This window comes from Cataglyphis hispanica, chromosome 13 (assembly GCF_021464435.1).
Source record: "Cataglyphis hispanica isolate Lineage 1 chromosome 13, ULB_Chis1_1.0, whole genome shotgun sequence".
Taxonomy (NCBI): domain Eukaryota; kingdom Metazoa; phylum Arthropoda; class Insecta; order Hymenoptera; family Formicidae; genus Cataglyphis; species Cataglyphis hispanica.
This window is the reverse complement of record NC_065966.1, coordinates 5407120-5433682: the sequence shown is the minus strand read 5'-3', so window position 1 is coordinate 5433682 and position 26563 is coordinate 5407120. Positions and strand designations below refer to the sequence as shown.

Here is a 26563-nt window from a genome sequence, read left to right as displayed (position 1 = left end):
CGTGGTCGATATTACGAGCGTTCGTCAAATCCGGTGTATCCCGGTGTAAGCAGCAGCCGTGTATCTTGCGTAAGGAGCGCGGGCTTATTTTCGTCCGGTTAAATCCGGTCGAACGCCTCCGCGCGAACGAACGGGCCCGATTCGGGCGAATTTTCCGACTGTACGCTGCTGATTGCGCATTATATATGGCTACCGATCTCTCGTACCCTCCAGATTGACCGAAACGTCCGCCTCGATTTAGAAAGGCTCCCCTCCCCCTCCCTCCCTTGGCAAGCTCTCCTCGTCCAAACAAATACTCGACTTTCTGACTCTGGTAACGTGAGCCTCTCGTCTTTTGTGTCCGCTTTTTCGAGCTCGCAGAAATGTTTTTTTTTTATTATTTTTTTTTATTTAGAAGGCTGTTATAAGAGCTGTTGAATTGTGTCAAGTTGTATATTAGAATATTATATTGTTTATTAAAATATTCTTTTGATACTCATTTGCAAATAAAGGCAATGACAGCATAATTTTCAGGAGAAGCAAAAGAAAATTTTAACATGTAAATATGAATATATGCATGAAAAGAAAAACTTTTTAACTGAATGATTTTCCATTAAACATTAAGGAGATTTATTCTAATAATCTTGGTAAGAGTAGCTATAAAAAAATTTGGTGAAACTAGAACTTTTTCAATCAAATCTCTTCAAGAATCAGATCTTGTTTGGCAAGCAGAAAAAACTTAATATAATCTATTTTATTCGCTTTGATTTGCAAGAAGATTCCACTTAAATGAGTTGTTTGTAACTTCTTTGATGACAATGAATCTATATTAAACGATTTGCTATTCTCTTCGCTGCGATTGAATCAATCTTCTTCGTGATAAAACGCGTTCGAAGCAGATTGAGAAAAATCATCTATCTTAATCCGGCAAGAGTCGATCAAGGATCCGTGACGGCGTTTATCGCGTTTATCTATCTATATATCATTGCCACTTAAGAGACCGCATTTATATTCACGCGTCGGAAATCAAGCTGTTCCAATATCGCGCGAAGTAACTTTTCTCCGCTTTATATTCGTCCGTCATATAAGAATAATGGCACGGCGTTTAACATACGAGAAAGAGAGACGAAGTAAGATATTTGTCCATGTTGGAGCTCACGTTGGCCTCGGCAATAACGTAGGAGAGCTCGATTCTTGGGGGAGAGAGAGGTACGCCGATAAAGGGGCGTCGATAAGGATTTGCAGGGGAGACTGCACCCTCTCTAGTCGTGAAGGCATCCGGCCGCGAGGAAATTTGAAATACCACGACGCAGTCGAGGGTCCCTACGAATCTGATATAATCGGCTGAAAAATGCGCTCTCGAATAGAATCGGATCGTAGGAAGAGAATCCTTTTTCCAGTTTCTACATCTCTTAAAAAACAGTAAAGATTTCCTTTTTCCATACTCCTAAAATATGATGGAATTTATTCTTACATCATTTTTACATTTGTTTTTATGGAATATCTTAATATTTTTAGTTTGACAAGAGTTTAAAAAGGCAAAATTAATATTTTCATTTCAATGCGCTCTGATAATTTAATATATATATATATATATATATATATATATATATATATATATATATATATTCTAATTAACAAGAAAAAAAATAATATGCATATCATTTAAGGATGTATGTGCCACATGTCAAAACATTGACAAAAGCATGAAAATTTCGTAGACTTTTCTATTATTTCTTCTGTGCAAACGTGAATAAAATTCTCTTAATGGTTTGGAAATTATTTAAATGTAAAATTAATATTGATTTTTATAGAAAATCGCGTATTGACACTTATTGACAAATTTGACAAGAAAAGAACATTGTCAACAAAATACAAATTTTCACATATATTAAGAAAATTCTAATAAATATTTATACAAAATTTGATATAGATTTCGTTTAAAAATTATTTACTAAAAATTGTAGAAAAATATTCTTTCTCTCTCTTTCTCCCCCTTTTTCTGAAAATTACTCGTTTTTTTTTTGTTTCTTGCTTTCAATTGATTTCAAGAGCTATTCACGATCAAAAGTTCTTGTCATAAATTATCAAAAAAGGAAAAATATTAATTACAACTATTTTCTTTTACGAAGATGTTAAAAATCATATTATTTTGCGACACTTTAATTCTTTTTACTTTAATCTGGATTTATTTATTCAATTTTTTTCAAACAATGTAAACGGCAGAATATCTTTTTTTTTTTAATTTTCACAGTTTCTTGCCGCTATTACACAGCCAAAACATTCTTAAAATAAGAGTCGTTTGAGAATAAATGAATAAAATATGCCCCCTATATCACATCAATGAAGAGTTAAAGAAGCTCTATTTGAAGCGGTCAAACTTTTGTCGCCGCACCCTTTGAAATATCGCGCTGATAAAATTTCACGGGATACTAAATTCCGCGAAATTGAATTCGTTGCGATGAGAAAAGTTGAACGAAATCCCAAGTTTTGTAAGAGAGGGAGCGGAGGAGGAGGCTCTTCTCTCTCCACGCTCTCCACGTCCGAGTACGAGTTTCGGCGGTGCATAGTTTCCCCAGCCTCCCCGGGGGCAAGGGGGAGAAAGTAAATGATTTAGGGAGCGTGCTCGTGCGGACAGCGACATTTCCTACGGTGACTTTCCGAGTTCATTACACGACGGAATGGAGCGTGGAACACGCGATTGCTGGACTCTTTCGCGTGAACTGTTCGCGACAATATTATCAAGAATCTTATCGATCATCTGAAGCTGCAGGAAAAATCGAAAAACCGAATTCTTTTGCTATTGGCAACACAAAAAAAACGATCGACGCTTAAAATAAAACCTCGTTGTTGACGCGCTTTCTTTATACATTGTATAAAAATAAATAATAATGATAATGCAAAATTGCGATTTTTTTTTAAGTTTAGTCTTTTTCGCAAACTTTAATCCCAATTTTAAATTCAGCATTAAAAAATTAAAAGAAGAACTAAAAGAACAGATTATATTAAGAATGAAAAAATACTCTGTTCTTCTTGTATCCAAAAAATTTATTTTTTTGTTCAACCATTATCATTGTCCCTTCTGATGTCAGGAGCGTGTTAAGAGTCATTAATACAAATTAAGAACGAGCGATTATAAGGAAACGTGGGACTCGGCTCCGAAGGGACGTAAGCCACGGTGGCGCTCATTTTGCATTTTGTCGCGTCTCGGTTTCCTCGACAGCAACGCAGTAACCGACGTGGACCGGCGGGAACCGCAGTCAGTGTAGCACGCTCGTGAATTTAAATGAAACATTAATCAGGATACGTCAGGGGAAATGGCAAGAGGCATCCCCTCCCCCTGTCGAAATTTGTAGCGTCACCCTCTCTCTTTCGGAAACTAATTTAAATCAGCCACCCCGATACACACCCGGCATTGTCGGCGCAAAAACAATGGGACAATCCGCTCTTCCAGCTCTCGCTCTTTCTCGCCGACTCTGTGTATGATTGTTGCTGCAAATACGAGCGAGGCCCCATGCGACAAATTGATAAGCGACCCGCACAATAGCGGGCCCTATATAGCTTCGCGATGGAATTCTTTCTCTCGAGCGCTAAATAAAAGCAATTTGTGACATAATATCGGTCATTAATTCCATTTCATTCACGCATCACATCATTTACCAGATAACAATTATATAAATATATTTCTTTAGAATTTTTAGAAAATAAATTATATATATATATATATATATATATATATATATATATAATTTATATTAATAAACCGATTTAATTTACTTGGTTAGTTAATTTTGCACAAAAATATTTTATAGCCAAATACAAATGTCAACGTAATAATGTTTAAATATTTTCGAATTGGGGATAATTTTTCATTGCTAAACGCGATTTGTTAAAAAAATTAAAAAGTAATAAACGTCAGAGTTTATCAATGATTAAAATTTCTGTTGAAGCTTTACATATTAAAAGTAATAATTTATAAATACTTAATATGTATTAAAATTTAATATTATGAATTAGAAAATTAAGTTTTTTTAAAATGTATATATAATAAGAACAAATAATTTAAGAGATATTATTGTTTATATATGAATTTTATATGTAGATAGGAAACTTTTACATATTAAAAATGATAGTTTTGCACAACTATTTTCTAGCTAAATACGAACGTCAACAATGTTTAAATATTTTCGAGTTGGGAATATTTTTTCATTGCTAAACGCGACTTGTTAAAAGGGCGAATAAACGTCATTTTCAGAGTCTCATTTGTCAATGATTGAAATTTCTGTTGCGTTGAACGGAGGGACGCAAATAAAGCCTCGGTCTCTCGGTGACGCGGAATAAATTGCAACCGAGTGATACGTCCATTCGAGAGAACGCTATTGCAACGGAGCGCGCTGCAACGAGATCCTAATGCGACCGGGATGTATGAGAGGAGGAAAAAGCGCTTTACAATGAAATTTGATGTTCCATAATAATTGCGTCCACCCGGTGCGATGGATGCACTTTCCTGCTGTGCGCGATATTACAACAAAACCTTACATTAATATCACCGCATCGCGGATACTCTCATCTTCCATCGATATCAATCTGTCAGAGACGGCGGTTATCGATTTGCACGCATACACACACAAACCGCTAATTGGTAATCTTCCGCCGTATTCACTCTCAATTATGGTCGAATCAAATGCTGGTTTGCATAAAACATTGTTACACGTATCGATATATTCCAATCCAACATTTTTCAAAATTGTTTCATATTATTATATATCTATTGTACCCATTTTTAAAAATAAATAAGAAAATTACATTAGCGGAAATTGAAGGAATTATGCTGGATGAATAAAAATTACAAAGAAAATTCATTTATTTACTTTTATTATATTTTTTATTATATATATTATTTATTTATTTATATATATATATATATATTTTTATTATTTTGTATACATATATAAATATATATTTTTTATATATAAAATAATAAAACTTAAATAAATAATATATATAATACAAAAATATTATTTGTTGTCCCTTGTTGGGATTTCACTTTTCGTCAGTACATAAGAAAAAAATAATATAAGAAAAGTAATTATATAATTATTTGAATTACATGGTTATTTAAATTTTTATTATGGTTGTCTTTCGCTTATGCTTTTCGCTATTTTCTCATTCTCTTATAATGCATCAGATTTTTTTTTTTTAATATTTTCTTCGACGTTGTATCTCGGCAATAAATGCGGTTTCATTACGGAAACATCGTAAACAACATTTTTCTTGCTTCTAGGGAAATGCCACGAAAGGCATTATCGATGCATATATAAGTACAGCAGAAGAAAAGAAGACAAAAAAATAGATATCGCGATCTCTCTGCTGAGCTTGCATCACTAGTGCTTTCTTATTTCTCGAAAAACCGGGAGAGAATATCGTGAGGAATAAAATCGCATCAGGGATAAAAGAAATTCAGATATATGAAAAATCTTGAGAGAGAGAGAGGAGAGAAAATACGGGATATAATCGTGGGCTCTTGTAAGTTTTCACGTCGTGTAAAAACTTCTCGCCGACGTATTATGTCATTTTCAAACGCGAGTTTTCTCGTCGAGCGATTTTCCCCGACTGGAAAGTTCACCGCGAATAGCCGACTTTAGAAAAAGATGTGGAAAATGTGAAAAGTTCGCGTTCGCCCGCGACGAATTGTTAATTCGGCCGGATGAGAAAGAAAGCGAACTTCCAAACTTATTCCGACAAATAGAATTTTAATTCGACGATTAATTATATAAAGGCCGGCAATGTCAAAAATTAAAAATTCCATTTCTATTTAAGCGAATAATAAGATTTTTCTATATTTGCAAAACAACTTCTACAAAACTTTTAGATTCGCTCTCTTAGATTTATAATGCCAAGATCATTGGAATCTTTTCCCTCAAAAAATTTATTTTTAATTATTAATAAGAAAAAAAAATTATTAATAACAAAAAAATTATTAATAAGAAAAAATGCGCGACACGCGTGACATCCTGTATATACGTTCGAGTGAAATTTTCTTTGGGCAGGAATTACGTCGCGCTCTTTAAGGCGCAGAAAGAAAAATGCTTCGAGAATGCGAGAAGGTTGGAGAGCCTTGCGTGAGAATATACGCACAGACGACGACGTGCGTGCCCGACTGTCGCATTAAGGATACATGGAGGGATGGCTTTCGTACGAGGGGGTACATTGCGACAGCTCAGCACTATAAAGAAGTGAGGAAAGGAAAAAACGAGAGAGAGAGAGAGAGAGAGTCCAAGGGGGTGGTTAGAGGGTGGAAGTCTCGAGACCCGACATACCCGGGTACTCGTGTCTCGCCTTGTAGGAATTTCAGAGGACTTTCGTGTTGGCTCCTCTTTTCTCTCTTCTTGATCCTTTCGCGAAGTTGTCTCCATTTTTCTCGCAGTATTCAATACAACTGCGTGGTCGTATATTGACTGAAATTCTACTACATCTATCTTTGTCCTTTTGCTGAGAAAGAGATAAATATACAATAATATTTGAAGCAAAATTATTTTTTAAGTATCTTCAATTATATCTATCTATTTATCTCTCTGATATCGACATATTGTTCGACATTAGTTTTTATTAGATTTTAAATAAATATTTAAAAAAGTTGAATTTAATATTTCACAAAATTGCTTAAAAGAATAAATTTATTGAAGTCGACTCGAGTTGAGTTTCATCTTGTGCGACATTTAAAGATCTCGACAAAAGCAAAGATTCATCTCCGCACCTTTCAGCGTCTCGTCCCCTCGTCTCCTGTCAACCCTTCACACATATTCTTCCCCTACCAAGTTGCCACGAATTATTCGCCACCCCTGAAAATCCAACGCCCTTTTCCATCCCTTTTGCGAGAAAGTGCTTCGCTCTTGCGCAATTGTCTGGATAGTCCAGCTAGTGTCACGTTCTCTTAATAGCGCAACGAGAATTTCCTTGTCAGTGAAACAGTCTCGCTTAGATAAGGAGCGAAGTGTTTTCTCGCCGGTAACGGACGGAGAAGATTTGTCTTTATCTCACGCGCCCGGAAACGTCGAGTAAGGTTTCCGTTCGGGAAGAAAAATCGCGCCGTTCCGTGCCGGATAATCTCGAGGATCGCGAAGAAGTGTGGGTGTGTGTGTGTGTGTATTACTCCTGAGAGGACGGTACTTTCTTACCGGAGCTATGTGAAAAGGGTCAGGTGCAGTCGCATCTTCTCTTTCTTCTCGAAGCAAGCGGGAGAAGCTAGTCGCTTTAGAAAAGCGGATCTCGGATCCGAACAAAACACTTACTCGGAGAGTAAAGAATGAGTTTTTACACCATTAGCTTTCGAGTTTCGTATTGAGAAAATATTTGTTGTTTCGATCACGATAAATGCAACTCCGGATTGCACTTTTTTCATTAAAATTATTTAAGAATGTTTTGGCTGTACAGTAGCAAAGAACTGTCAAAATTTAAAAAAAAATATATATATATATATATTTCTTACATTTATATTGTTTGAAAAATCAAATAAATAAATCTAGGGTATTAAAAAAATTTAAGTAATTTAAAGTGAATCACAAAAAATGATTTTTATTTTTTCATAAAATAAAAAAAATTATAATTAATATCTTCCCTAATTTATGACAAAAACGTTCGTCCGTGAATACCCCCTGAAATCAATTGTAAGAAACAAAAAAGGACAAGTAATTTGCAGAAGGAGAGACAGAGAAAGATAATATTTTTCTACAAATTTTAGTAAACAATTTTTAAACGTAAGAAAATCTAAATCAAATTTTGCATAAATATTGATTAATTTTCTTAATATGTGTGACAATGTTTATTTTGCTGGCTATGTTTTTTCCTTATCAATAAACATCACCCCTCGATTCTTTGCAAACTATTTTCAGAAAATACTTTATCATCTTTATCGACACCTTAAGAGACAAGAGGAATCGTACCTTTCAGTTGACAAAACTATTGACACCTCGGATAAAACAATCATATGGTCAGTCTACAAATTTTCACATCTACTTCCTTCTGAGAGAGAGGTTTCTCGGGTGTTTTCGGGAGCAGACAATAACGTGCCTTTTATGGTCACTGAACAGATTCCATCATAGTCCCCTGCACGGTCTCTCACTCCCTCCACCCTCAAAGTAGCTCTCGAGAACGAAGACTAGGATCTCCCAGGATAACTTTCCACCCACTCGATCCTGAAGTCAAGGCTCTTGACTGTACCCACGGGATGTCTCTATCCTCTCCCCGTCGAAAGAGATTTTCTTCGCGGGATTAAATGCTAAAGGCCTTTAATTACGTGAATAAAAAGAAAAAAAAAATTCGAAGAAAAAAGGGAAATAATTTCCATTTTTATTAACAATACATGAATCTATGAGCTTTCAAAACTTCAATAAAATTAAATTTATTTTTTTCCCATATCAATTTTAATTGTTAAAAAACGACGGTCATCTACGTTTTCGAATCGTGTTTATTCAAGGCCGACGATATCTTTAAAGATGTGTGTGTCATATGTCAAAACATTGACAAAAGCAAGACAATTTCGTAGACTGTTCTACTATTTCTCCCGAGTATCTGTGCAAAACTTTCATTATTTTATTGCAAATTATTAAGTTTATAGTTAGTTGATTCTTATAGAAAATCGCGTATTATAATACTTTGACAAAGAAAAAACAATACTAACAAAATAAAAATTTTCATATATATTAAAAAAACTCTAATAAATATTTGTGCAATACTTAATTTAAATCCATTTTTTTTGTTTCTCATAGTTGATCTCAAAGGATATTGACGATCAAAAGCTTTCATCATAAAAGAGAAAAATATTAATTACAACTATTTTCTTTTACGAAAACGTTAAAAACGATATTATTTTGTGATACTTTAATTGTTTTTATAATCCGTATTTATTTATTTAATTTTTCAAACAGTATAAACGTAAGAAATATTTTCTTTTTTACAATTTTGACAATTTTTTTGCTGCTATTGTACAGCCCAAACATCTTTAAAAGGGCGTCGATGGGCTGTGCACTTTACCCACGTCGCACTGCAGTGCTGTAATTCACGTGTGTTTCGCTCTTAAAGGCGCCGCGAGGCAGAGAGCGGGAGTTGTCGAAGTTGGGGCGATTAAACGGTCGCACTTCGCAGCCACCCCTTTTCCTCGCGAACGCGATACCGCTTCCTCCGCGTCGCTCTTAACTTTAAGCTGGGGAGGGAAAAAAAAAAAAACTTGCTTCGATCTGTCTCCGCGGCTCGAGTCGCATCATTAAGTTCGGGAATTACAGCGCTCCGCCCGTGGGCGTTGTCAAATTATGACAATTAGAAGTTTGGGTTGCTGCACGTAATAATCATATATATGTATACTTCTCGTGGGAACGAAATCTTGATTAAGTTCTGCCGTTGCTTCCCTCAGGTCAGAGTGAATCGATTGCATTAACATTATAGTAAAATGCAATTCGATACATATATATAATTAACTGTATTATACATAAATTAATATTTGATTAATAAATACAAATATTTCTTTATATGTATATTAATATTAATGTTTACTTATATCAATATTTAATAAATATAATTTAAATTTGATCGCTTGATTTATATAACTTTAAATAATGCTAATATCATACGGATGAGGGTCTGCTTGAAGATTAAATAACGAAATAGCGTAACGCAATCGAGTTACGCGTGTAAATTTTCTCGAATCATGAGGGCATGACGAAGAAGCCTTTCAAGCCGCTCAAACTTTCTAGCGGGCTGTCTGTGATCACCGGAAGCGCGAGATTGTGATGGGAACGTATGGCAAGGCGTACACCGCACGTACGTTTCCGTCGCGAAATTCTTCTCCACCTCTTCATCTCCACAAATCGTCGAATCACGAAAGACAAGACTCACACCATTTCCCCGCGATGCCTGTACGTGAATTCATTCATTCCAAGCCGCCTGGATTCATCCTCTTCGTCGGACTTTTCCGCGCGAGGTCACGAGCCATGTAATAAGCCACGGCGAGGAGAGGAGCGCGAGTCGCTTTTAGAAATTGCCAGGAGAAATTCGCGGAGAAATTGCCACGAGACTCTTACGTGGGGTTCGCGATGCGCCGACCTGCGACGCTCTGAATCCTATCGACGAAAGGAATCTCCTTGGCAGGAATTACAACCGCGCGATTATACGGGCGAGATATATTCCCATGAGAAAGTAGACAAATAATCTGGCATTAGTCACGGTAACGCGTATCAAAAGTCTAATATGTAACAACGATAAACAATAGTGGACTTGTATTTGATATAATTATTTCGTAATAATAGCGATAATGATATCTGTGTACTTGAATAAAATGAAAAAGAATATAAGCGAATTATATATGAATATGTGTACTTGTAGAATGTCCTAATTTTTAAGACTAGTATAATATCGTGTATAATTTTGTATAAATTATTCTATTATTTTATTTTATAAGTAACACACATAGGTGACATATCGAAAAGTGTCAAAGCGAAATTTTCGAAAATAAAAAACATGTGACAAACGTGAAAAAAAAAAATTATCAAATATATGTCAAATTTTAATTGTCAAATATATGTCAAATATATATCAAATTTTAAAACACTCATCAATCTTAAATTCAAATATTTTTCACATCTCTATGTATATTTCGATGTTATATTTCGCATATATTAATATTAAGATGTATTTAATGTTTTAGATATTCAAAGGAAAAAATACAGCTTTTAACAAGAGAAAGATATATATATATATATATATATATATATATATATATATATATATCTTGCAATGTATACTTAAATTCCTGATTCAAATCTCCCGACGGATAAATATTTGGACGATTCCAAGCTCTGCATGCCAAAATTACAACGTGCCCACCAAACGTCACATGCCGAATGCGATCGTATTTGCCGAATGCCTGTAATCGAGCCGAACCTTTCAACCTTACAAATACTCGAAAAAAATCACGTCCCTTAGCCAATCCCGCGACCGAGCTTCATCAAAGGATTTCATCCCGCGGTGACGCACACTCGCGATTAAACGCATTCGTCTAATCCAATCCCCTTTTCATAATCGAAAACAAGATTCTCATACCTTTTTCTCCATCGAACATCATCCCCCATCGGTTTCAGCGTGCTGCGTCGCCGCTATTTTGGAAAGACTCACAATTTCTTATTTTTGCAACCGTTCACAATGTAAGAAGCGACACTTAATTCTGACAACTGTGCCGTTTCGCACTGCGTCTATTCGCGATCACGCTCGCGAATGCTCGGTGGCGAGCGGACGCGAGCGAACGGAGAAAAACCGTCCGCACGTGACGGTAGCTCGAGCGAGACTGACAACGAGCGCTGCTGCCGGCTACGGCGACGACGAGCGGGGTGGGGAGAGGGAGGGAGAGCGACAGGGCCGTAGGGAAAGGGCGCCTCTTCTCTGACACCGCGTCGTTCGTACGATGCGTCCCAAAGGAACGTCGACACTGAGGGAATGTCCTGTCTGCGAATTACCGGTTTTTTACGCCACGCGCAAATCCCCGAAATAGAAGGACCTGAATGCTCCTCCTTCCCACCATCGGGAGTCACGTGTTGCGAACGAGATAGAAGTTCTACGGAAAGTCGACCGACTCTGTGCCCTTCGGGTTCCCTTGAGCCAACCGCATTTGGAGAATCCCGTGATAAGGATAGGATAGAGTGGATTAATATTTATGTCTTACACAGGAGGCAAAGTTTCCGAACGCTAGTTCTCCTCCCGATATTAAGTTGGAAGGAAAAAGAAAATGATGTAGACATTATTTCGAAAATAATAGCGATCGATGTAATAAGACTTTTTGTCTTAAGTTCTGTCAAGTCGTTTTTGATAGATTTTTTAACACTGATTACGAATTTGGCTGTAAAAATGGCGTTAAGTTTTTAATACCAAGTTAAGTTTTTGAAAAACCTTTAGTCAAAGTTGCAAAAATATTTTAGATACTTAAGCAAATTTAATATTGAACAATTAATAATTGAAAAATAAATTATAACAACTCTAAAATAAATTATAATTCTCTCTCTCTTTCTCTGTATTTCCTATACAATATTCCCTTATTTAACTGCTTAACGAACATTATTCTTATATAAATCCAATACATTTAAATAAATGTGTCAGAGCATTTTAAAACAATCAGATTCCAAAAATCATCAAAAGCACAACAATGTTAACCATATATAATTCTTTTAAATAATCACTAAAAGTTTTTTCTACGTCCCCTTTGTCCCTCGATCGTAACGATAACAAGCGACAAATTTTGCGTCGCCCATGCGATTTCTCTCACGCGCGGTCACGTTACTATCCTTCAAAGTCCGTTCGCGAATGACGCATGTGCACGTAATCGCCGTTAAATCCAACAAAAAAATGTACCATAAAATCCGCACGCCCTTGTTCCTACGCACGATGCCACTTACTCGCATCGAAGGGATCACCCGCCGGGGGACTCTAGCAGCCCTACCGGCCAGCCGGTATCGCCCTCCTTTAGAGGGTGGTATACTCTCGCTATGCACCCGATTAGCATACGGCCGGCCGGTACGGAGTGCGTTGGCGATGGTCCCGATGAAGCGGAAAATCAGGGGCTCCAAGTGACGGCCCTCAAGCGCGTAACTCTGATGAGTTCGAGTTTGCACACGGGATTTAAAACATTGCGCAGAGCGTCTAAATAGCGCGAGAGAAACTTTAAATCGTTAAACTTCGTTCGACATTGAGTCTGTTATCAAATAATCCTCGCATTTCCGCTTACAGTTATGTTAAATGTGATGAAATTTTATTCTGATTTGTCACATGTGCAGGGTATTTCAGAAGGAATGATCATCAGTATTCTAGGATATGAATGTATATATTATTTTAATCAAAAAAGTTTATATAAACAATCATAAAGATACCGCGTGTTCAATCTCAAGAACAAATACATTTATTCATTTATTGTTAGTGGAACCAAATTCTATAAAACATTTTTACATTAAATTTTAATTTACAAAAACAATAATAATAATAATAATAATAATAATAATAACAACAACAACAATAATAATTAATAATAGGACATATGTTTATATAAATTTTTTTTAGATTTTTTAGATTAAAATGATGTGTACAATCGTGTCCTAGAATACTGCATTTCTCCTGAAACACCCTATATATATATTCACTAGACAAGTTCAATTTCATCTATTAAATTTTATTATTTTAGAAAGTAATATATATATATATATATATGTATAATGAGGCTTTTAAAGTATTAATTATTTTCTTTATTTAAATCAATAGATTATTAATTTTATAAATAATTACACTTCCTATTCTTGCGACGACTTTAATTGCTGATCTAATTCAGAATCGAGTCCGCTATTGTGTATCCCGTCAAAGTGTATTATGATCAAAATGCAATGCGGCAGGAATTTCTGTGTAGTACATTAATTACATCGTTATATCACGGTAATTCGCGTACCATGCGAATTACTCAACCGTTCAATATATGCGCGCGTACAATACGTGTTAATGTATGGGTAAACACTTCAGTACTAAAAAAGCAAAACTCCCGTCTATAATATTTCTCTATCTCTTCTCGATATCGTATTCAAATGTACTAGGCTTGTAATTTAACACTAACAATGATTTATGAGGCATAATAATCTTCGTATTAATATATTTCCAATTTTATTATGACACGACAACATCTTTATACGTGAGAATTATAATTAAATGTTTGACCGAGTCGATCGTGCAATAAGAGATTAATGGACGATAATTGACGGTTTGACGCGCGCGAGAGGAGAAATCGTGCCAGATATGAATATCCTTTGCCGCGCCTGTCTATATGTATAATCATCCTGTGAGAAAATAAAAATAAAGCGCGTCTATCTTGGCAGTCGCAGCAGCATCATTTCTGAAATTGATCCTGATTGATCGACCGTTAATTTTTCATCTAATAACGAAGAGTGACGCGGCCGATAATGGACTCGGGGTTAGTTTAAGCGCGCCGTGCATTATCCAAGGTAATATTCGCTAAAGTGATTACGCTTACGCCGCAAATTCGACGTTAATATTATCACGAGTTTCTCTTATAATTCATTTATCCGGAAAACTGATTAAACCTTTGTTCGGTGTAAGTTCGTCTTATCTGAAAATTGCGAATCTTTTCCTTTCCCGAGTGTTATCTCAGATTGTTAAATATTACATTGGGCGAGAGAGAATCGTATCAAGTTATAAAAATTTCAATGGCGATCCATATTTGCTACAAATAAGAGACGCTATTGGATAAATTATTTAATTATTCGAATATTGAACGACCTATTCTTAACAAATCAATACAAATTTATAACGTAACGCACACAATAATTTTCCATATAACAAAACATTTAATTATTTAACAAAAGCATCCATCAAACTTTCATCATAATCTACTTGTCAAATGTGTAATCACGAGTTTGTAACAATAGCATTACGTAAACTGACTTAGTATTCGAACAGTACGATGCAATTTATTTCACTACACGCGCTATTATTCAACATTCTTTCTTCGAAAATCTCAGCATTTATCTGCATAAAACTCTACTTTTCAAATTGCAAAAAAAAAAAAAAAATCTACCATCTGAAACAACTTTTATGAGAATCGTAAAGCTACTGGTGCAACGCCGGAAGGCTAGATTAAATAATAACCGGTTCGCGTCTATGCTTAAAAAGAATATTAATTAAAATAAAGAAAAGAAAATGATAACATAAAGTAGCGAGAGAATTTGCACGATACATGTACGCGAGCAATTTTCGTTTTCATTAAGGGAAGTGAATATCTAAAAGAATATATAATGACGTATCACAAAGACCGGAGAATTTTATTCTAAAATTTATATTACGTAATATATAATATTTTTATGGAAAAATTATTGATTTTAATAATTATTATAATAATTATTTATTTTGCGTTTGATTTTGTCCGACGAAAGAAATAGTTAGTGTTTTAGAGTTAAACGTGACTCACTTGTCGGAATCCGCGACGATAAATCGAATCGGCTACAATTCAGGGAGGGCTTCTGCTGCCGGCAACATGCGAGTTTGGCCGAGCAAAATGCGCGAGAACGCGCGTATCCGCAGACATCGTAAAATTGATATTTATCCTGGCTGGCGTCCAGTACGGAAGCTGCGCCAGCTTTTCCGCGGATAATGCGCGGCGCGACGTGATTATATGTATAGTTTCGGAAACCGCCGACGCCGGTCTTTTCCGCGCCCTTTTTTACAGCCGCGGATTAAAAGAAAACATATGCGAGAGATTGGCAATTTTGACTCACGTCGAAAAAATTAGAAATACCTGTTCCTATGGCAAAACATTAATCGATCGATTATCCCTTTTTACGTCATTAATATAAAAAAAAATAAGCAGCAAGCAAAATACAAGGTGCTCTAAAATTACCGAGTCAGCTTCTGTCTTTATCGAATATATAAACAAAAAATAGAGAAGAATCTTCGTCATTGCAGGAGTATCGAATTAATTACAAAAATAAATAATAAATAATAATAATAATAATAAATAATAATAATAATTAATACGCTTTAGCATCGACGTAAATATCCTTCCAAGTATCTTAGCAACGCGCAACATTTTGCTGCTATATAGCGTCGTTATTAAAGAGAGCGCCGATTATTATCGCGATTTACGGACTGCTTCTCACGAGTCACGTTCGCCCTCGGTCGTATCCTGGGATTATTGGATGTCACCGGGGTATTCGATACCGCCGCGTGTGCGCTTTACTTCCGTAAAGTGTAGGCAGTAATCCCGGACGGACGCTTCCTATCGGTCGATCTTTCGATTTCTTCCGCGATAACGGAATAATCTGGTAGAGGCGGATCTCTCTTTCTCGAGCAGAGAAAATACTATATTTCTGAACTAGCAACCAACCGCATATCGTGTAAGTCTATACGCGAAATGTCGATAACCGGCGAGACGGCGATTTTATCAAAATGGATGCGAACAACCTAATTCCCGATTTATGAACGGTTCGTCGATATTCGAGAAAATTTCCCATCTCGCGATACAAATTTTCTCATAATGGAAAATCGCATCGGCGTGCGTGACAGCATGACGTTTCTATTAAGGATGTTTTGGCTGTACAATAGTAGCAAAAAACTGTCAAAATAAAAAAAAAAAAAAATATTTTTGACTGTTTAATAAAAAAGCGCGTGTCCTCCACCACAATTCGCTCGATCGACGCTTTCTCGCGAATTATCCCGTGACCAGATTCGGCTAACGTGTAACCGCGAAGGACGCGAAAACCGGAAATACCTGATGTCATCCACCGCATTACGACGTGGCACACCCACGACGCGCAATTCTGCGACACGAAAAAAAAAGGAAGAAAGAGGAACGATTGTTCGCGAAGGCACGGAATAGCGCGACGAGATTTTGATGACGTCGTATTTCAGCGGGTTCTGTAACACGAAATTCCCCGGTTTCATAGCCAGAATTCAAAAGAAATTATGCTGCAGGAAGTTGGGACATTTCTCGAATTTCAAAGAAAAAATCGAATATATTCTCAGTTTCTTTGCGGTTCATCAAAAATGTTTCATTTCATCTCATTATAAAAAAAAATGAGTCAATAAAAAATATTTACAAGAACTATATATATATATATATAATTTATAATTATTATATATATGTATATCTTTAAAATTCTTATATATATGTACTGCTTTGATTGTCTAATTTTAAAATAAAAAATTATTTTCTACAATATTATATATGCGATCAAATATATATATATATATATATATATATATATATATATATATATATATATAGGTTATTCTGCAGTTTGAGTGGAAGATTGAACTTTGAATGCAGAGCAGCTTTGTGAATATTTTATCGAGAAACCATCGGCGGAGCGATAAAGTATTAAGGTCGACTTCCGACGTTTAGGACGAAGCATAGGGTGACGGTAACTGGAGCAGGACTTCCGCGCTGGAAATCAAAATCGATGGGCAGACCTATTTTTCTTATTTACATTGCACAGTTTGCTCAATACGCATATATATATATATATACATAAATTTAAATTTATACATAAATATACGTAAATTTTTGTAACATTTTGCGTCATTTAAATTAAATAAATATAATTTATAAAAAATAAATAAATAATTATAAATCACACATGTGTTGTTTCAAGTATTCGTAAAAATAATTAAATAAACAAATAATACAATAATTAAATAAATAAACAAAAATAATTTAAGAAATTATCGCGAATCGCGATATTTTGCATTTTTATTTTGACAGTATGTGAAAAAAAAAAATCATTCAAGGGACTCGCTTCGTAATGCATCGACAGCAGGAGATGCAACGCCGGTATAGCAATCGCTCTTGGTCAAGAGAATCTCGTCGCGGTGGCTCGGTGGTGGCGAATTTTACGGTTAATCGAACCGCTTTCCTTGCACAACTCACACCGGCGGTCTCTCCTTTCGATTTCGGGCGCACGTGTGAACGCGCGTACGCGACGCCCGGAACAATGTATGGTTCATTTCACGGCTCGTTAGAGGACCGCGCGAGCGCGGATTCTACGCCTGGCCGAGCGTGCCGGAAGAGAGAGCTCACAAAAAAATTCCGCCCTCTAGAAGAGGAGAGCTTTTCGTGCCTCCCGCACGATCGTAAAGCGTTACGTCTCCGAAACATGAGTTTTGCTTCCTCATAGAAGAAGCCTTGTTTTCGTGACAAATTTTTTTCTTCATTTTATGCCATGTGTTCAGTTCCAAAACATCAAAAAATAATTTTTTCTTTAAATGTCCGTATGTATGTGTATATATATATATATATATATATATATATATATATATATATATATATATATATAATACAATCTTTAATTTTCGCAATTTTTAAAATATCGAGCTACATTAAAAAAAATAAAGAGTATCATTAAAGGATAAGTGCTCTAATTGTTGCGAATTTTTAGATATCAATTTAAATTTTTTTTTTACGTAAATAGAACATCATTAGAAGATAGTTGATATTGAATTAAATGAATATCGATAAGTTTTTTTTTTTTTGATAAAGTTTTGAATTTTTTGACAAATGTCTGTACACGCTCTGACTTTCGCAAATTTTCAGATATCAGGTTAAATTTTTTTTACATGGATAGAATATTTAAAAGATTTATTTAAAAGAGTTATTAAAAGATGGTTAATATTGAATTTGGTGAAAGAATTCATTTTTTATAAATTTTGAATTTTTTCAGGAGTGACTGCACCCGCTGTAACTTTCGCAAATTTTGAGGGAGACAAAATTGAAAAACCCGCTTGCTTTAAGGAGCTTAAGCTTGAGAACAAAATAAAATAATAAGAAAGCGATGCGCAAGTTTCCACAATTTGCATAATTTTCATCTTGTTTTTTTTTTTTTTACAGACGACTTACGCGCTTCTGTCCGAGAGTGGATCGAAAAACCTGGTCGTCGGACAACGACAATCTAATTCGAGTGTCGAAAATACAATATTATCCATTAGAATTCTGCTAAACAAGGATTAACGAACTCTCTGAAGCTGGAGTGGCGCATCGATCAACCGTAGGTGAGGTTCCGCAAACAGGCGGCATCGCGGCCGCAATTATACGCCTTCGTTTACCGTGACTCGTCGTTGGTGAAGTATGCGAGTGGGGTGGCTTTGTGTTGAAACGACAACGTCAAACGCATCATAACGCGCGCGAGGGTGCGACGCGTTCTTTGGGGGCGCGGTTTTTACCTCCCTCCTCCTCGTGTATATTTATTTCATCGGGATCTTTTGCGGCGTGCCGACCCTCGCTCGCCTCGTGTTTGACGACCCTCGAACAGCTGAGCGCCTCCCGGCTTGCTCGAATCCAGCTCCGACTGTTCTCTTTTTCTTTTTCTTTCTCTCCCCTCTTCTCTCTCTTTTTTTTTTTTCTTTAAACCGACAACTAGTCGCGCGTGCTTCTCCTTTTATGTACACACGATGATAGGCGCCGCGTTCTCTCTCTCAAATGAGCATCGGTAATCCGCTGTGAAATTCGCACAGGGTCTCTTGCATTTTCGCGCGCGAATTCGCGGCACGTCAATCGCGATCATTTAATTAATCGGCCTCAACAAACACGAATATTCCCGGCTCAACAAGCGGCACGGTGCAGATTGTGCGTTGCATCGCTTATCGTTTTATTATTGTATTCCTTTGTGCGCTATTGATTGGCAATGATAAATATGAACCTGCTTGTTATACATTCTCATTATTCATCAATAAATATTCATCAATAAATTTCTCAGCGTCAAGATGCTAATAGGAATTATTAGAAAACGCTATAGGAATAATTAGTTATCTACACGAGATTAATAAAATAATTTTTTTTTATTTCATTCAAAAGAGGTAGCTGAAAGCGTTTTGTTAGAGACAATAGTCGATCACGACGAAATTCACATTCTCGTTACGCGACACAAGAATCGCTGAGAAGGGCGTAAATCTCGTTTGATTAACGACACACGTTTATGGAAGGATGCTGACGAGCTGTGCAAGGGCCATTATATCTGGAAGGTCGCGCCGATATGACGAGATGACGCGCGCCATTCATCGAAATCCGCGGATTTACGGTGCACCTTTTACGCCATACAAACCGCAAATCCTCACGATGAAATAACTATAACACATGGGACATGTGGCATGCGCATACATCCCGCTTTATGTGCCTTTCACGTCACGCGAGAAATTCTACGTCAGAACAAACATAATTTCGCAATAAATTGAAAAATTTGCATAGCCTTATAGAAAAAATATTTTCAATGTGATAAGTGGAGGAAATATAAGATACAGGATTAAATTTGAACTTTTTAAGGATGTTTTAGCTGTACAATAGCAAAAAATTATCAAAATTAAAAGAAAACATTTTACTTAAGTTTATATTGTTTGAAAAATCAAATAAATAAATCCGGATTATAAAAATAATTAAAGGATCATAAAATAATATGATTTTTAATAAAAAAAATTGGTTTTTGTGAAAAAAATAGTTGTAATTAATATTTTTCCTAATTTATGATAAAAACTTATGATCGTGAATACCCGTTGTACGAAATTGTAAGAAACAAAAAAGAACGAGAAAAAAAGAGAGAAAGAATATTTATTAGAGACAATATTCATTAGACAAAAAGTTTTTTAATCAATGTTTTTGAATTTTTGTAAATTATTAATTTAAGAAAAGAGTTTAAAAAATATACATATCTTTTTCTATTATTAAAGTTTTAATTTAAATTAATTATTCCTAAAGTTTTAGTTTAATTAATTATTCCTCCGATATTATTCATACGGAGAATTCTGTCAGATAAAAATCTAATTATCGATCTTCGATAATTATCGGGTAGTCCTTTTAGATTTTATCGTTACAATTCAGGTACGATTTGTGAATTTATCGACCTCTTTTATTTTTACTTTTTTTAATTCTGGTTTATTATTTTATCCGACGAAAGGATGCTCCATCCTATATCAATACTTTTATCCTGCTACGGTTGCGATGAGACAAAAATAGAAAGAAAATGTTCCTTACGACGCTTCGAGACACATCGGTGAGTCCTTCGTCCAAGATCCATTGTCGCGAAACTATTCGTTTTACCTTGAAAAGACGCGATATTACTCGCAGCCAGAAGGAAAAGCAATCGAACTCTATATCCTTCTTTTTTCCTTCCTCGTCAGCCCTTTGTCGTGTCCTCGACTGGTCAAACCGGACGCTAGTCAATGGACGAAATCGTTTTTTTCACCGTTGATCGACTACCAATTCTCCTCGACGAAACTTCGTCGAGAAAAATGTTCCCGAAAAAAAAAAACTATTTTTAGGCTCGATTCCCAATTCAATTCCTGTCGCAGACGAATAAATGGATATCCGTGATTTATTTTATATAAATAAAAGTTGTAAAAAATCATACGTGGTTTAATAAATTTCAGCATTTAAAAGAAGATAAAATATTTATATATTTAACTATTTAAGTAACTGCAAACTGCATTATAAATTTGAGGCACGTGGATTTTCAATTTGCATAAGAATGTCTCATCAATACAGGCATCATGTTATCAATTTTTTTGCTACCACAAAACACTAAAACATAGCATTCTAACATGAAAAAAAAATTCTCTCACACAATATATTCATTTTGATTTATTTCTCTCTATCAAAAATGATGCAGATATTTACTTTTGATTTATCTTTCCGATTTATGATTTGAGAGACATCCACTTCAAGTCTATTATAAGAAATATGAAGAAACAATCGCACGAAATTCTATCTGTTGACTGGGAGATAAAAGAACCGCTAATGAAAACGTCTTCTATTTCATATTGTTGCGCAATAAAAGAAGAAATAGTAGAAGTAGAAATATTTGAACAACCGTGTTTGTGATCCACCGCGACTTCCTCGCGAGCCGAGATCGTTTGTTTTTTTCATTTTCACCGTGTACTACCAGCTGCGTACGTTCGAAAACTCCTGCTGTACTTTGTACCTCTCGAATCACCTGTTCGACTTTGTTTAGCAAATAAAGTTCGAAAGTGGAACTCGTGAAGGCAAATATTTTGCTCGAAAAGCGCATTATATACAATCATTCATAACTCGTTTCACTTGCTCGTTTCAACAGCTAATGAATTAATTTATTTTTAATGAATTTATTAATTTTTGCATCGATTATACAATCAATTTATCGATCGATTCTGCGGAAATAAAACTATGATAACTATTTGAAACTATCTCTCAATACGCAATACGAATTCTAATTGAGAAGACTTTGATCTCTCCGTTGGGAGTGTAATCGTGTGAGCTTATATCTGCGATTACATTTCATAAAAATTGTCACGTGTATCACCTTCGTGAGACAATCGCTGCTAATCAAAAATTAATGATTTCATATTTTCTTCATATCTATCCTCAAATATTGCCAAAAAGTAAGTCGCCCAACGTGGGGCTCGAACCCACGACCCTGAGATTAAGAGTCTCATGCTCTACCGACTGAGCTAGCCGGGCTGTTACACGATCATCTTGACTATAATAAAATTATTCGTGAGTATATTTCACACGCAATTAGTAAAACATACATGCATATATACGGTAAGGTTGGATAAGTTATTTTTTTTTTTTTTAACTAGATAAGGTTTAAAGCTAATGGCCCAAAAATTAATTTAGTTAAAGTTAAGTTAAAAAATTGTTAACTTATTAAAGTTAAAAGTTAATTTTTTATCAAACAGTAAATCGACATGTTGCATGACAAATTGAATATTTGCATTATGATCAACCATTTTCATATAATTTTAATATTGATGAATTATTTTAACTTGTATAAAAAAAAAGTTAATAAGTTAATATTAATAAATTAAAAAATAATTAGTTTAAATTAAAAATTAACTAAGTTAAATTAAAAGTTATTAACTTTTCAACTTTTTAACTTAACTTTTAACTATTTAACTTTAATTACTACCCAACCCTAATCTACAGATATATAACGCGTGAATTTTTGCATCAAAAAGATTAACTTTATCTTTCTTATCTTTCGGGGAGAGCGAAGATAAGCGTATCATTCATTAGTGTAAATAAAACAGGATCTTCATTCAAATATATGCACTTATCAAGTTAGCATATTTCGCGATATATATACTTTGCTTTATTATTTAAATACACACACACACATATATATCTCGCTCTCGAAAATTATGTGCCTAATTAAAAAAATCGAGTAAAATAGCCACATTAAAATTAGCAAAATAAAGAGTCCCACGATTGGATAAACGCAGGTTTATAATAGCAAGTCCATAGCAAATTTTCCCTCGTCACGTGATATAAATATAATGCACATTCAAAAAAAATACCTCATAAGTGGACTACATAAGTGAGACTACATAATTAATGCCACGAGTGTGCAGCAAAATTACCGATCATAGCTCAGTTTCACCACTTTATATATACAGTGTTCTCGAAATATGTTTGACGATAATTTTTGGAGAATTGTGAAGCTGATTATATTTTTCTTGTAATCTTAATATGAAATTATTTAATATCTCCATTTGTATCAACACGTTTCTAATAATTAATTAATATTTAATTAAGGCCTAAACTAAATATTTACAAATATCATTATTAAATATTAATTATTTTTTTTTTGTTTAAAAAATGAAAACTTTTATCTAAAATGAGTTGTTCAACTAAACAGATCCTATCATACAAATTAACTACGCTTTTCTCGACACACCCTGTACGCACAGGATAGTACGATGAATACGTAAATCGTATCTATCTCGCAAATTGCTATCTAGTCCCCTTTTAAGCACTCCGGCCCCATTTAAAGCCCCATAGGCGCTTTCTATCGGAAACGCGTGAATTTACATTAAGCCGCCATGAATGCGAGCAATAGTAAATCTCTAAAGCGACAGTAAGCATCGCGCGAGTGTATTGTGTGTACCGGGAATAATCGATCCGTGCACCACCATAATTTCCCTTCCCGCCGTCTTTTTGGCACGCGTCGCCTTTAGGGCCCCTCCTCTCTCGCCGGTATCTCACGGGGCTTTCTAGTCCAGAGTTACCGCACTGCCGAGGAATAAACACCGGTTCAAGAAAACCACGCCACTTTAAACCGCAGTAAACCATGGGGGGGCGTCTGTCGCATTATCGATTGTTGTGCACGAGCGTCAAAGAGAGCCGCGCGCATCGTTTGAATTTTTCTAATTTAATTCGTTGAAATAAAAAAATACATTTACTGAGGAGAGATCTTTCTTTGTAATTGCAACAATTGTGCATTGTTTATTTCTCGCGCGGGAAATATTTGAAAAATTTAATTTCAATAGCAAATTTGACGAGTTTCGAGAGATGGAAAAGTCTCGATACCAACATTTATCGCGATTTTGCAATAACATCAAAAATATTTCGATAAGGCAGGTACAAAAATAAGTTCTCTCCTCGACGGGGAATCGAACCCCGGTCTCCCGCGTGACAGGCGGGGATACTAACCACTATACTATCGAGGATTTCTTGAGGGAGGGTTTCCTACTAACTGTACTAAAAAGACATATAATCTCGTAAAAACTATAAAATTATTTTATTAATTTAAAAAGCTTTGAAAAGAGAGATAATCAATGCGTCAATAATAGAATAGCATCAGAAATATTAATACTTGAAAAAACATTAATATACTTAAATAATAAATCCTTTAATTCATTTAAAATAAATTTCTCGTTTCTTTATATATGTGTTCGTTAAGATATATTCACAATTTGTTTCCTGAATTCGGAAGCGAACAGCTGATTTATTTCGTAAATGCAAAAGAAAATACGTAGCCTGTAATATTATAATTCATTTATATTTATATTAAATGCAAAATTCTACGTGTAAATCTTGCAGAACAAAAAAGAAACCGACGAGGATGGGATTCGAACCCACGCGTGCAGAGCACATTGGATTAGCAGTCCAACGCCTTAACCACTCGGCCACCTCGTCTACATCTGCATTTTTGTTTCAATATACAGACCATAATTCATCCCGAACATCTATTTCCTTATTTAAATATTTTTCAATATATTAATAAAGAGAATCAAAATATATATTTGTAGAAATAATTTTTTTCGAGTGATATATTAATAAAAGGAGACAAAATGTATATTTGTAGAAATAATTTTCTTTAAGCTATTTACAATGTTAAAATATTATTCTTAGTAATGATAAATATTATTTATCATATTTTATATAAAGTACGTATATAAAATATTTTTATAAAATTTTATTGTGGAAAATTATTATAAAATAATTATTATATTAATTTTTTTCATTTTAAATAATTTATACAAATAAATTTCCTAGAAAAAAAAATCTTTTTTTTTGTTTATCAAAAAATAAATATATTATTATAATTAATGTGCTATTATAAAAAAAGATTTAATAAACATTTTTATCGCAGCATAAATTTCATGTAATTCCTCTAATTAAATAAAAATTGTCAGAACATACAGTGTGTATCAAGTTAAATTATATGTTTGTTACATATACGACAACCTTTAATTATTCTTAACGTTGGCGCATATTTCATCGTCATAAGTTACTGCTTGCTTATCTGAAATCTAATTGGCGAATGAACGATAAACGATGCTTCGCTCTTTCCGAGAGCGCGTATCGATAAATTGAAAGAAACAACTATGTAATGTGGTCTCGTGTAACAAGTCACTTTAACATGATTACCAGTGGCCGAGTGGCCACGATTAAGCCGAAACTTTTATTACAAAAGTTTTGGCCGATTTCAGGCGGATAAACACAGACCCGATACGCGTGCCGACATAAAATTGCCGCCTCCGCAGCGATAAATTTGCCGTCACGGTAAATCTTAAACAATACAGGTACACACTCAGGCAGATCCCATTTTAAAAACTCGGGATCTTGTAAGAAATTTATAAAGTCATAATTATTTTTTTCACGTGATACATTGCGTGAGATAAGCGAGTAGAATTTAACTTGTTAAAGTTCAACGTTTTTATTTGTATCGTAAATGTGAGATTATTACTTTGAAATATATGGAAGTATTTCTACGCACAAAGAAAATACTTTATATTGGTATAAAAATGTCATAAAAAAGACTCATTAAAAAGTCCTTAAAAATTATTTTAATTAAATTATTTAAATTAAACTTAAAAGTAAAGTAATATTATAATAAATAATGTATTCAGATTTCAGAAATTTTAAATCGCAAATAATCCTTGAGTTTAAGATAATTGTATAATAATATGTTATTTTAAGAAAATGAAAGTCCCTCACATGCTCTTAAAAAAATATTATTTTTTATATAAATAAAATATATAATAAATGTTAAAATAAATTTGATTATTAAATTATACGAATTGTTCGTTTATTGTTGAGATTCGACAAAAAAAAATTGTATAAATTAAACTTGATAAAAGACATGATTAGACACATGTGTGTGAAAATGATAGCAAAGAAGAGATTACCGTTTCCAGTCAATTAATGTCAGTATAATCGTCTTGTCTATAGAACTCACGAGGGTACACAGGGAAGCGGTTCTCGGTACCGTAATCGTATCAGTGTCAGTGCATTCGCTGCTGGATTGAATTGTGATTAGTCCGAGTTGATAAATCAATTATATATATATCGCTTCCCTGTCATCGTTCTAGTTCACGACACGATCGAATCTGCATGATTTCAGATAAAAAGCAATGAAAAAAATTCAGATTTATATTTTGATGTATTTTTAAAAGACAAAACAATTGCAAATAATATTCAAGCTTTAAAATAAATATAATTTGTATCTATTTATATGTTTAAATCGTGTATCATTTCTTATATCGAAGCGAGAAAGAGAGAGAGAGAAAAGATAATAAAGTAAAAGTTGAATGATATCAATTTTCTTTCATGTCATTCTTTTTTGTTCAATCAGGATTTCCGCTCGAAACAATTGATGACAATATGCTCGAAACGCGAAATTAATCGAGGTTGACCCGAGGCAAGAATCGGTATACCAGGTAATTTCTAAATCAATCATCGTCGCGTGCTTCGCTGCATTTTGCGACCAATTCGGATGCAACCTGACTCGCGTCTGGTTTCTGG

The 26563-nt window shown here is 34.6% G+C and overlaps 1 protein-coding gene and 3 non-coding genes across 9 annotated transcripts in view; all 4 read right to left on the bottom strand.

The window, feature by feature from the left end:
- The window catches only part of LOC126854206 (uncharacterized), an 82572-nt gene that overhangs the window by 44943 nt on the left and 11066 nt on the right, over positions 1 to 26563 (bottom strand). For 2 of the 6 annotated variants that reach the window (XM_050600680.1, XM_050600677.1), the window contains exon 1: positions 11074 to 11287. The exons of the other annotated variants lie outside the window; for them this stretch is intronic. The gene's annotated coding sequence lies outside the window, so the exon portion shown is untranslated. Of the gene's footprint in view, positions 1 to 11073; positions 11288 to 26563 lie in introns of those variants that run through there. 6 annotated transcript variants of the gene reach the window in all.
- Trnak-cuu (transfer RNA lysine (anticodon CUU)) lies at positions 21919 to 21991 on the bottom strand. The gene has a single exon. It is a non-coding gene; the product is annotated as a tRNA-Lys (tRNA).
- Trnad-guc (transfer RNA aspartic acid (anticodon GUC)) lies at positions 23911 to 23982 on the bottom strand. Its single transcript has one exon. It is a non-coding gene; the product is annotated as a tRNA-Asp (tRNA).
- Positions 24370 to 24451, bottom strand: Trnas-gcu (transfer RNA serine (anticodon GCU)). The gene has a single exon. It is a non-coding gene; the product is annotated as a tRNA-Ser (tRNA).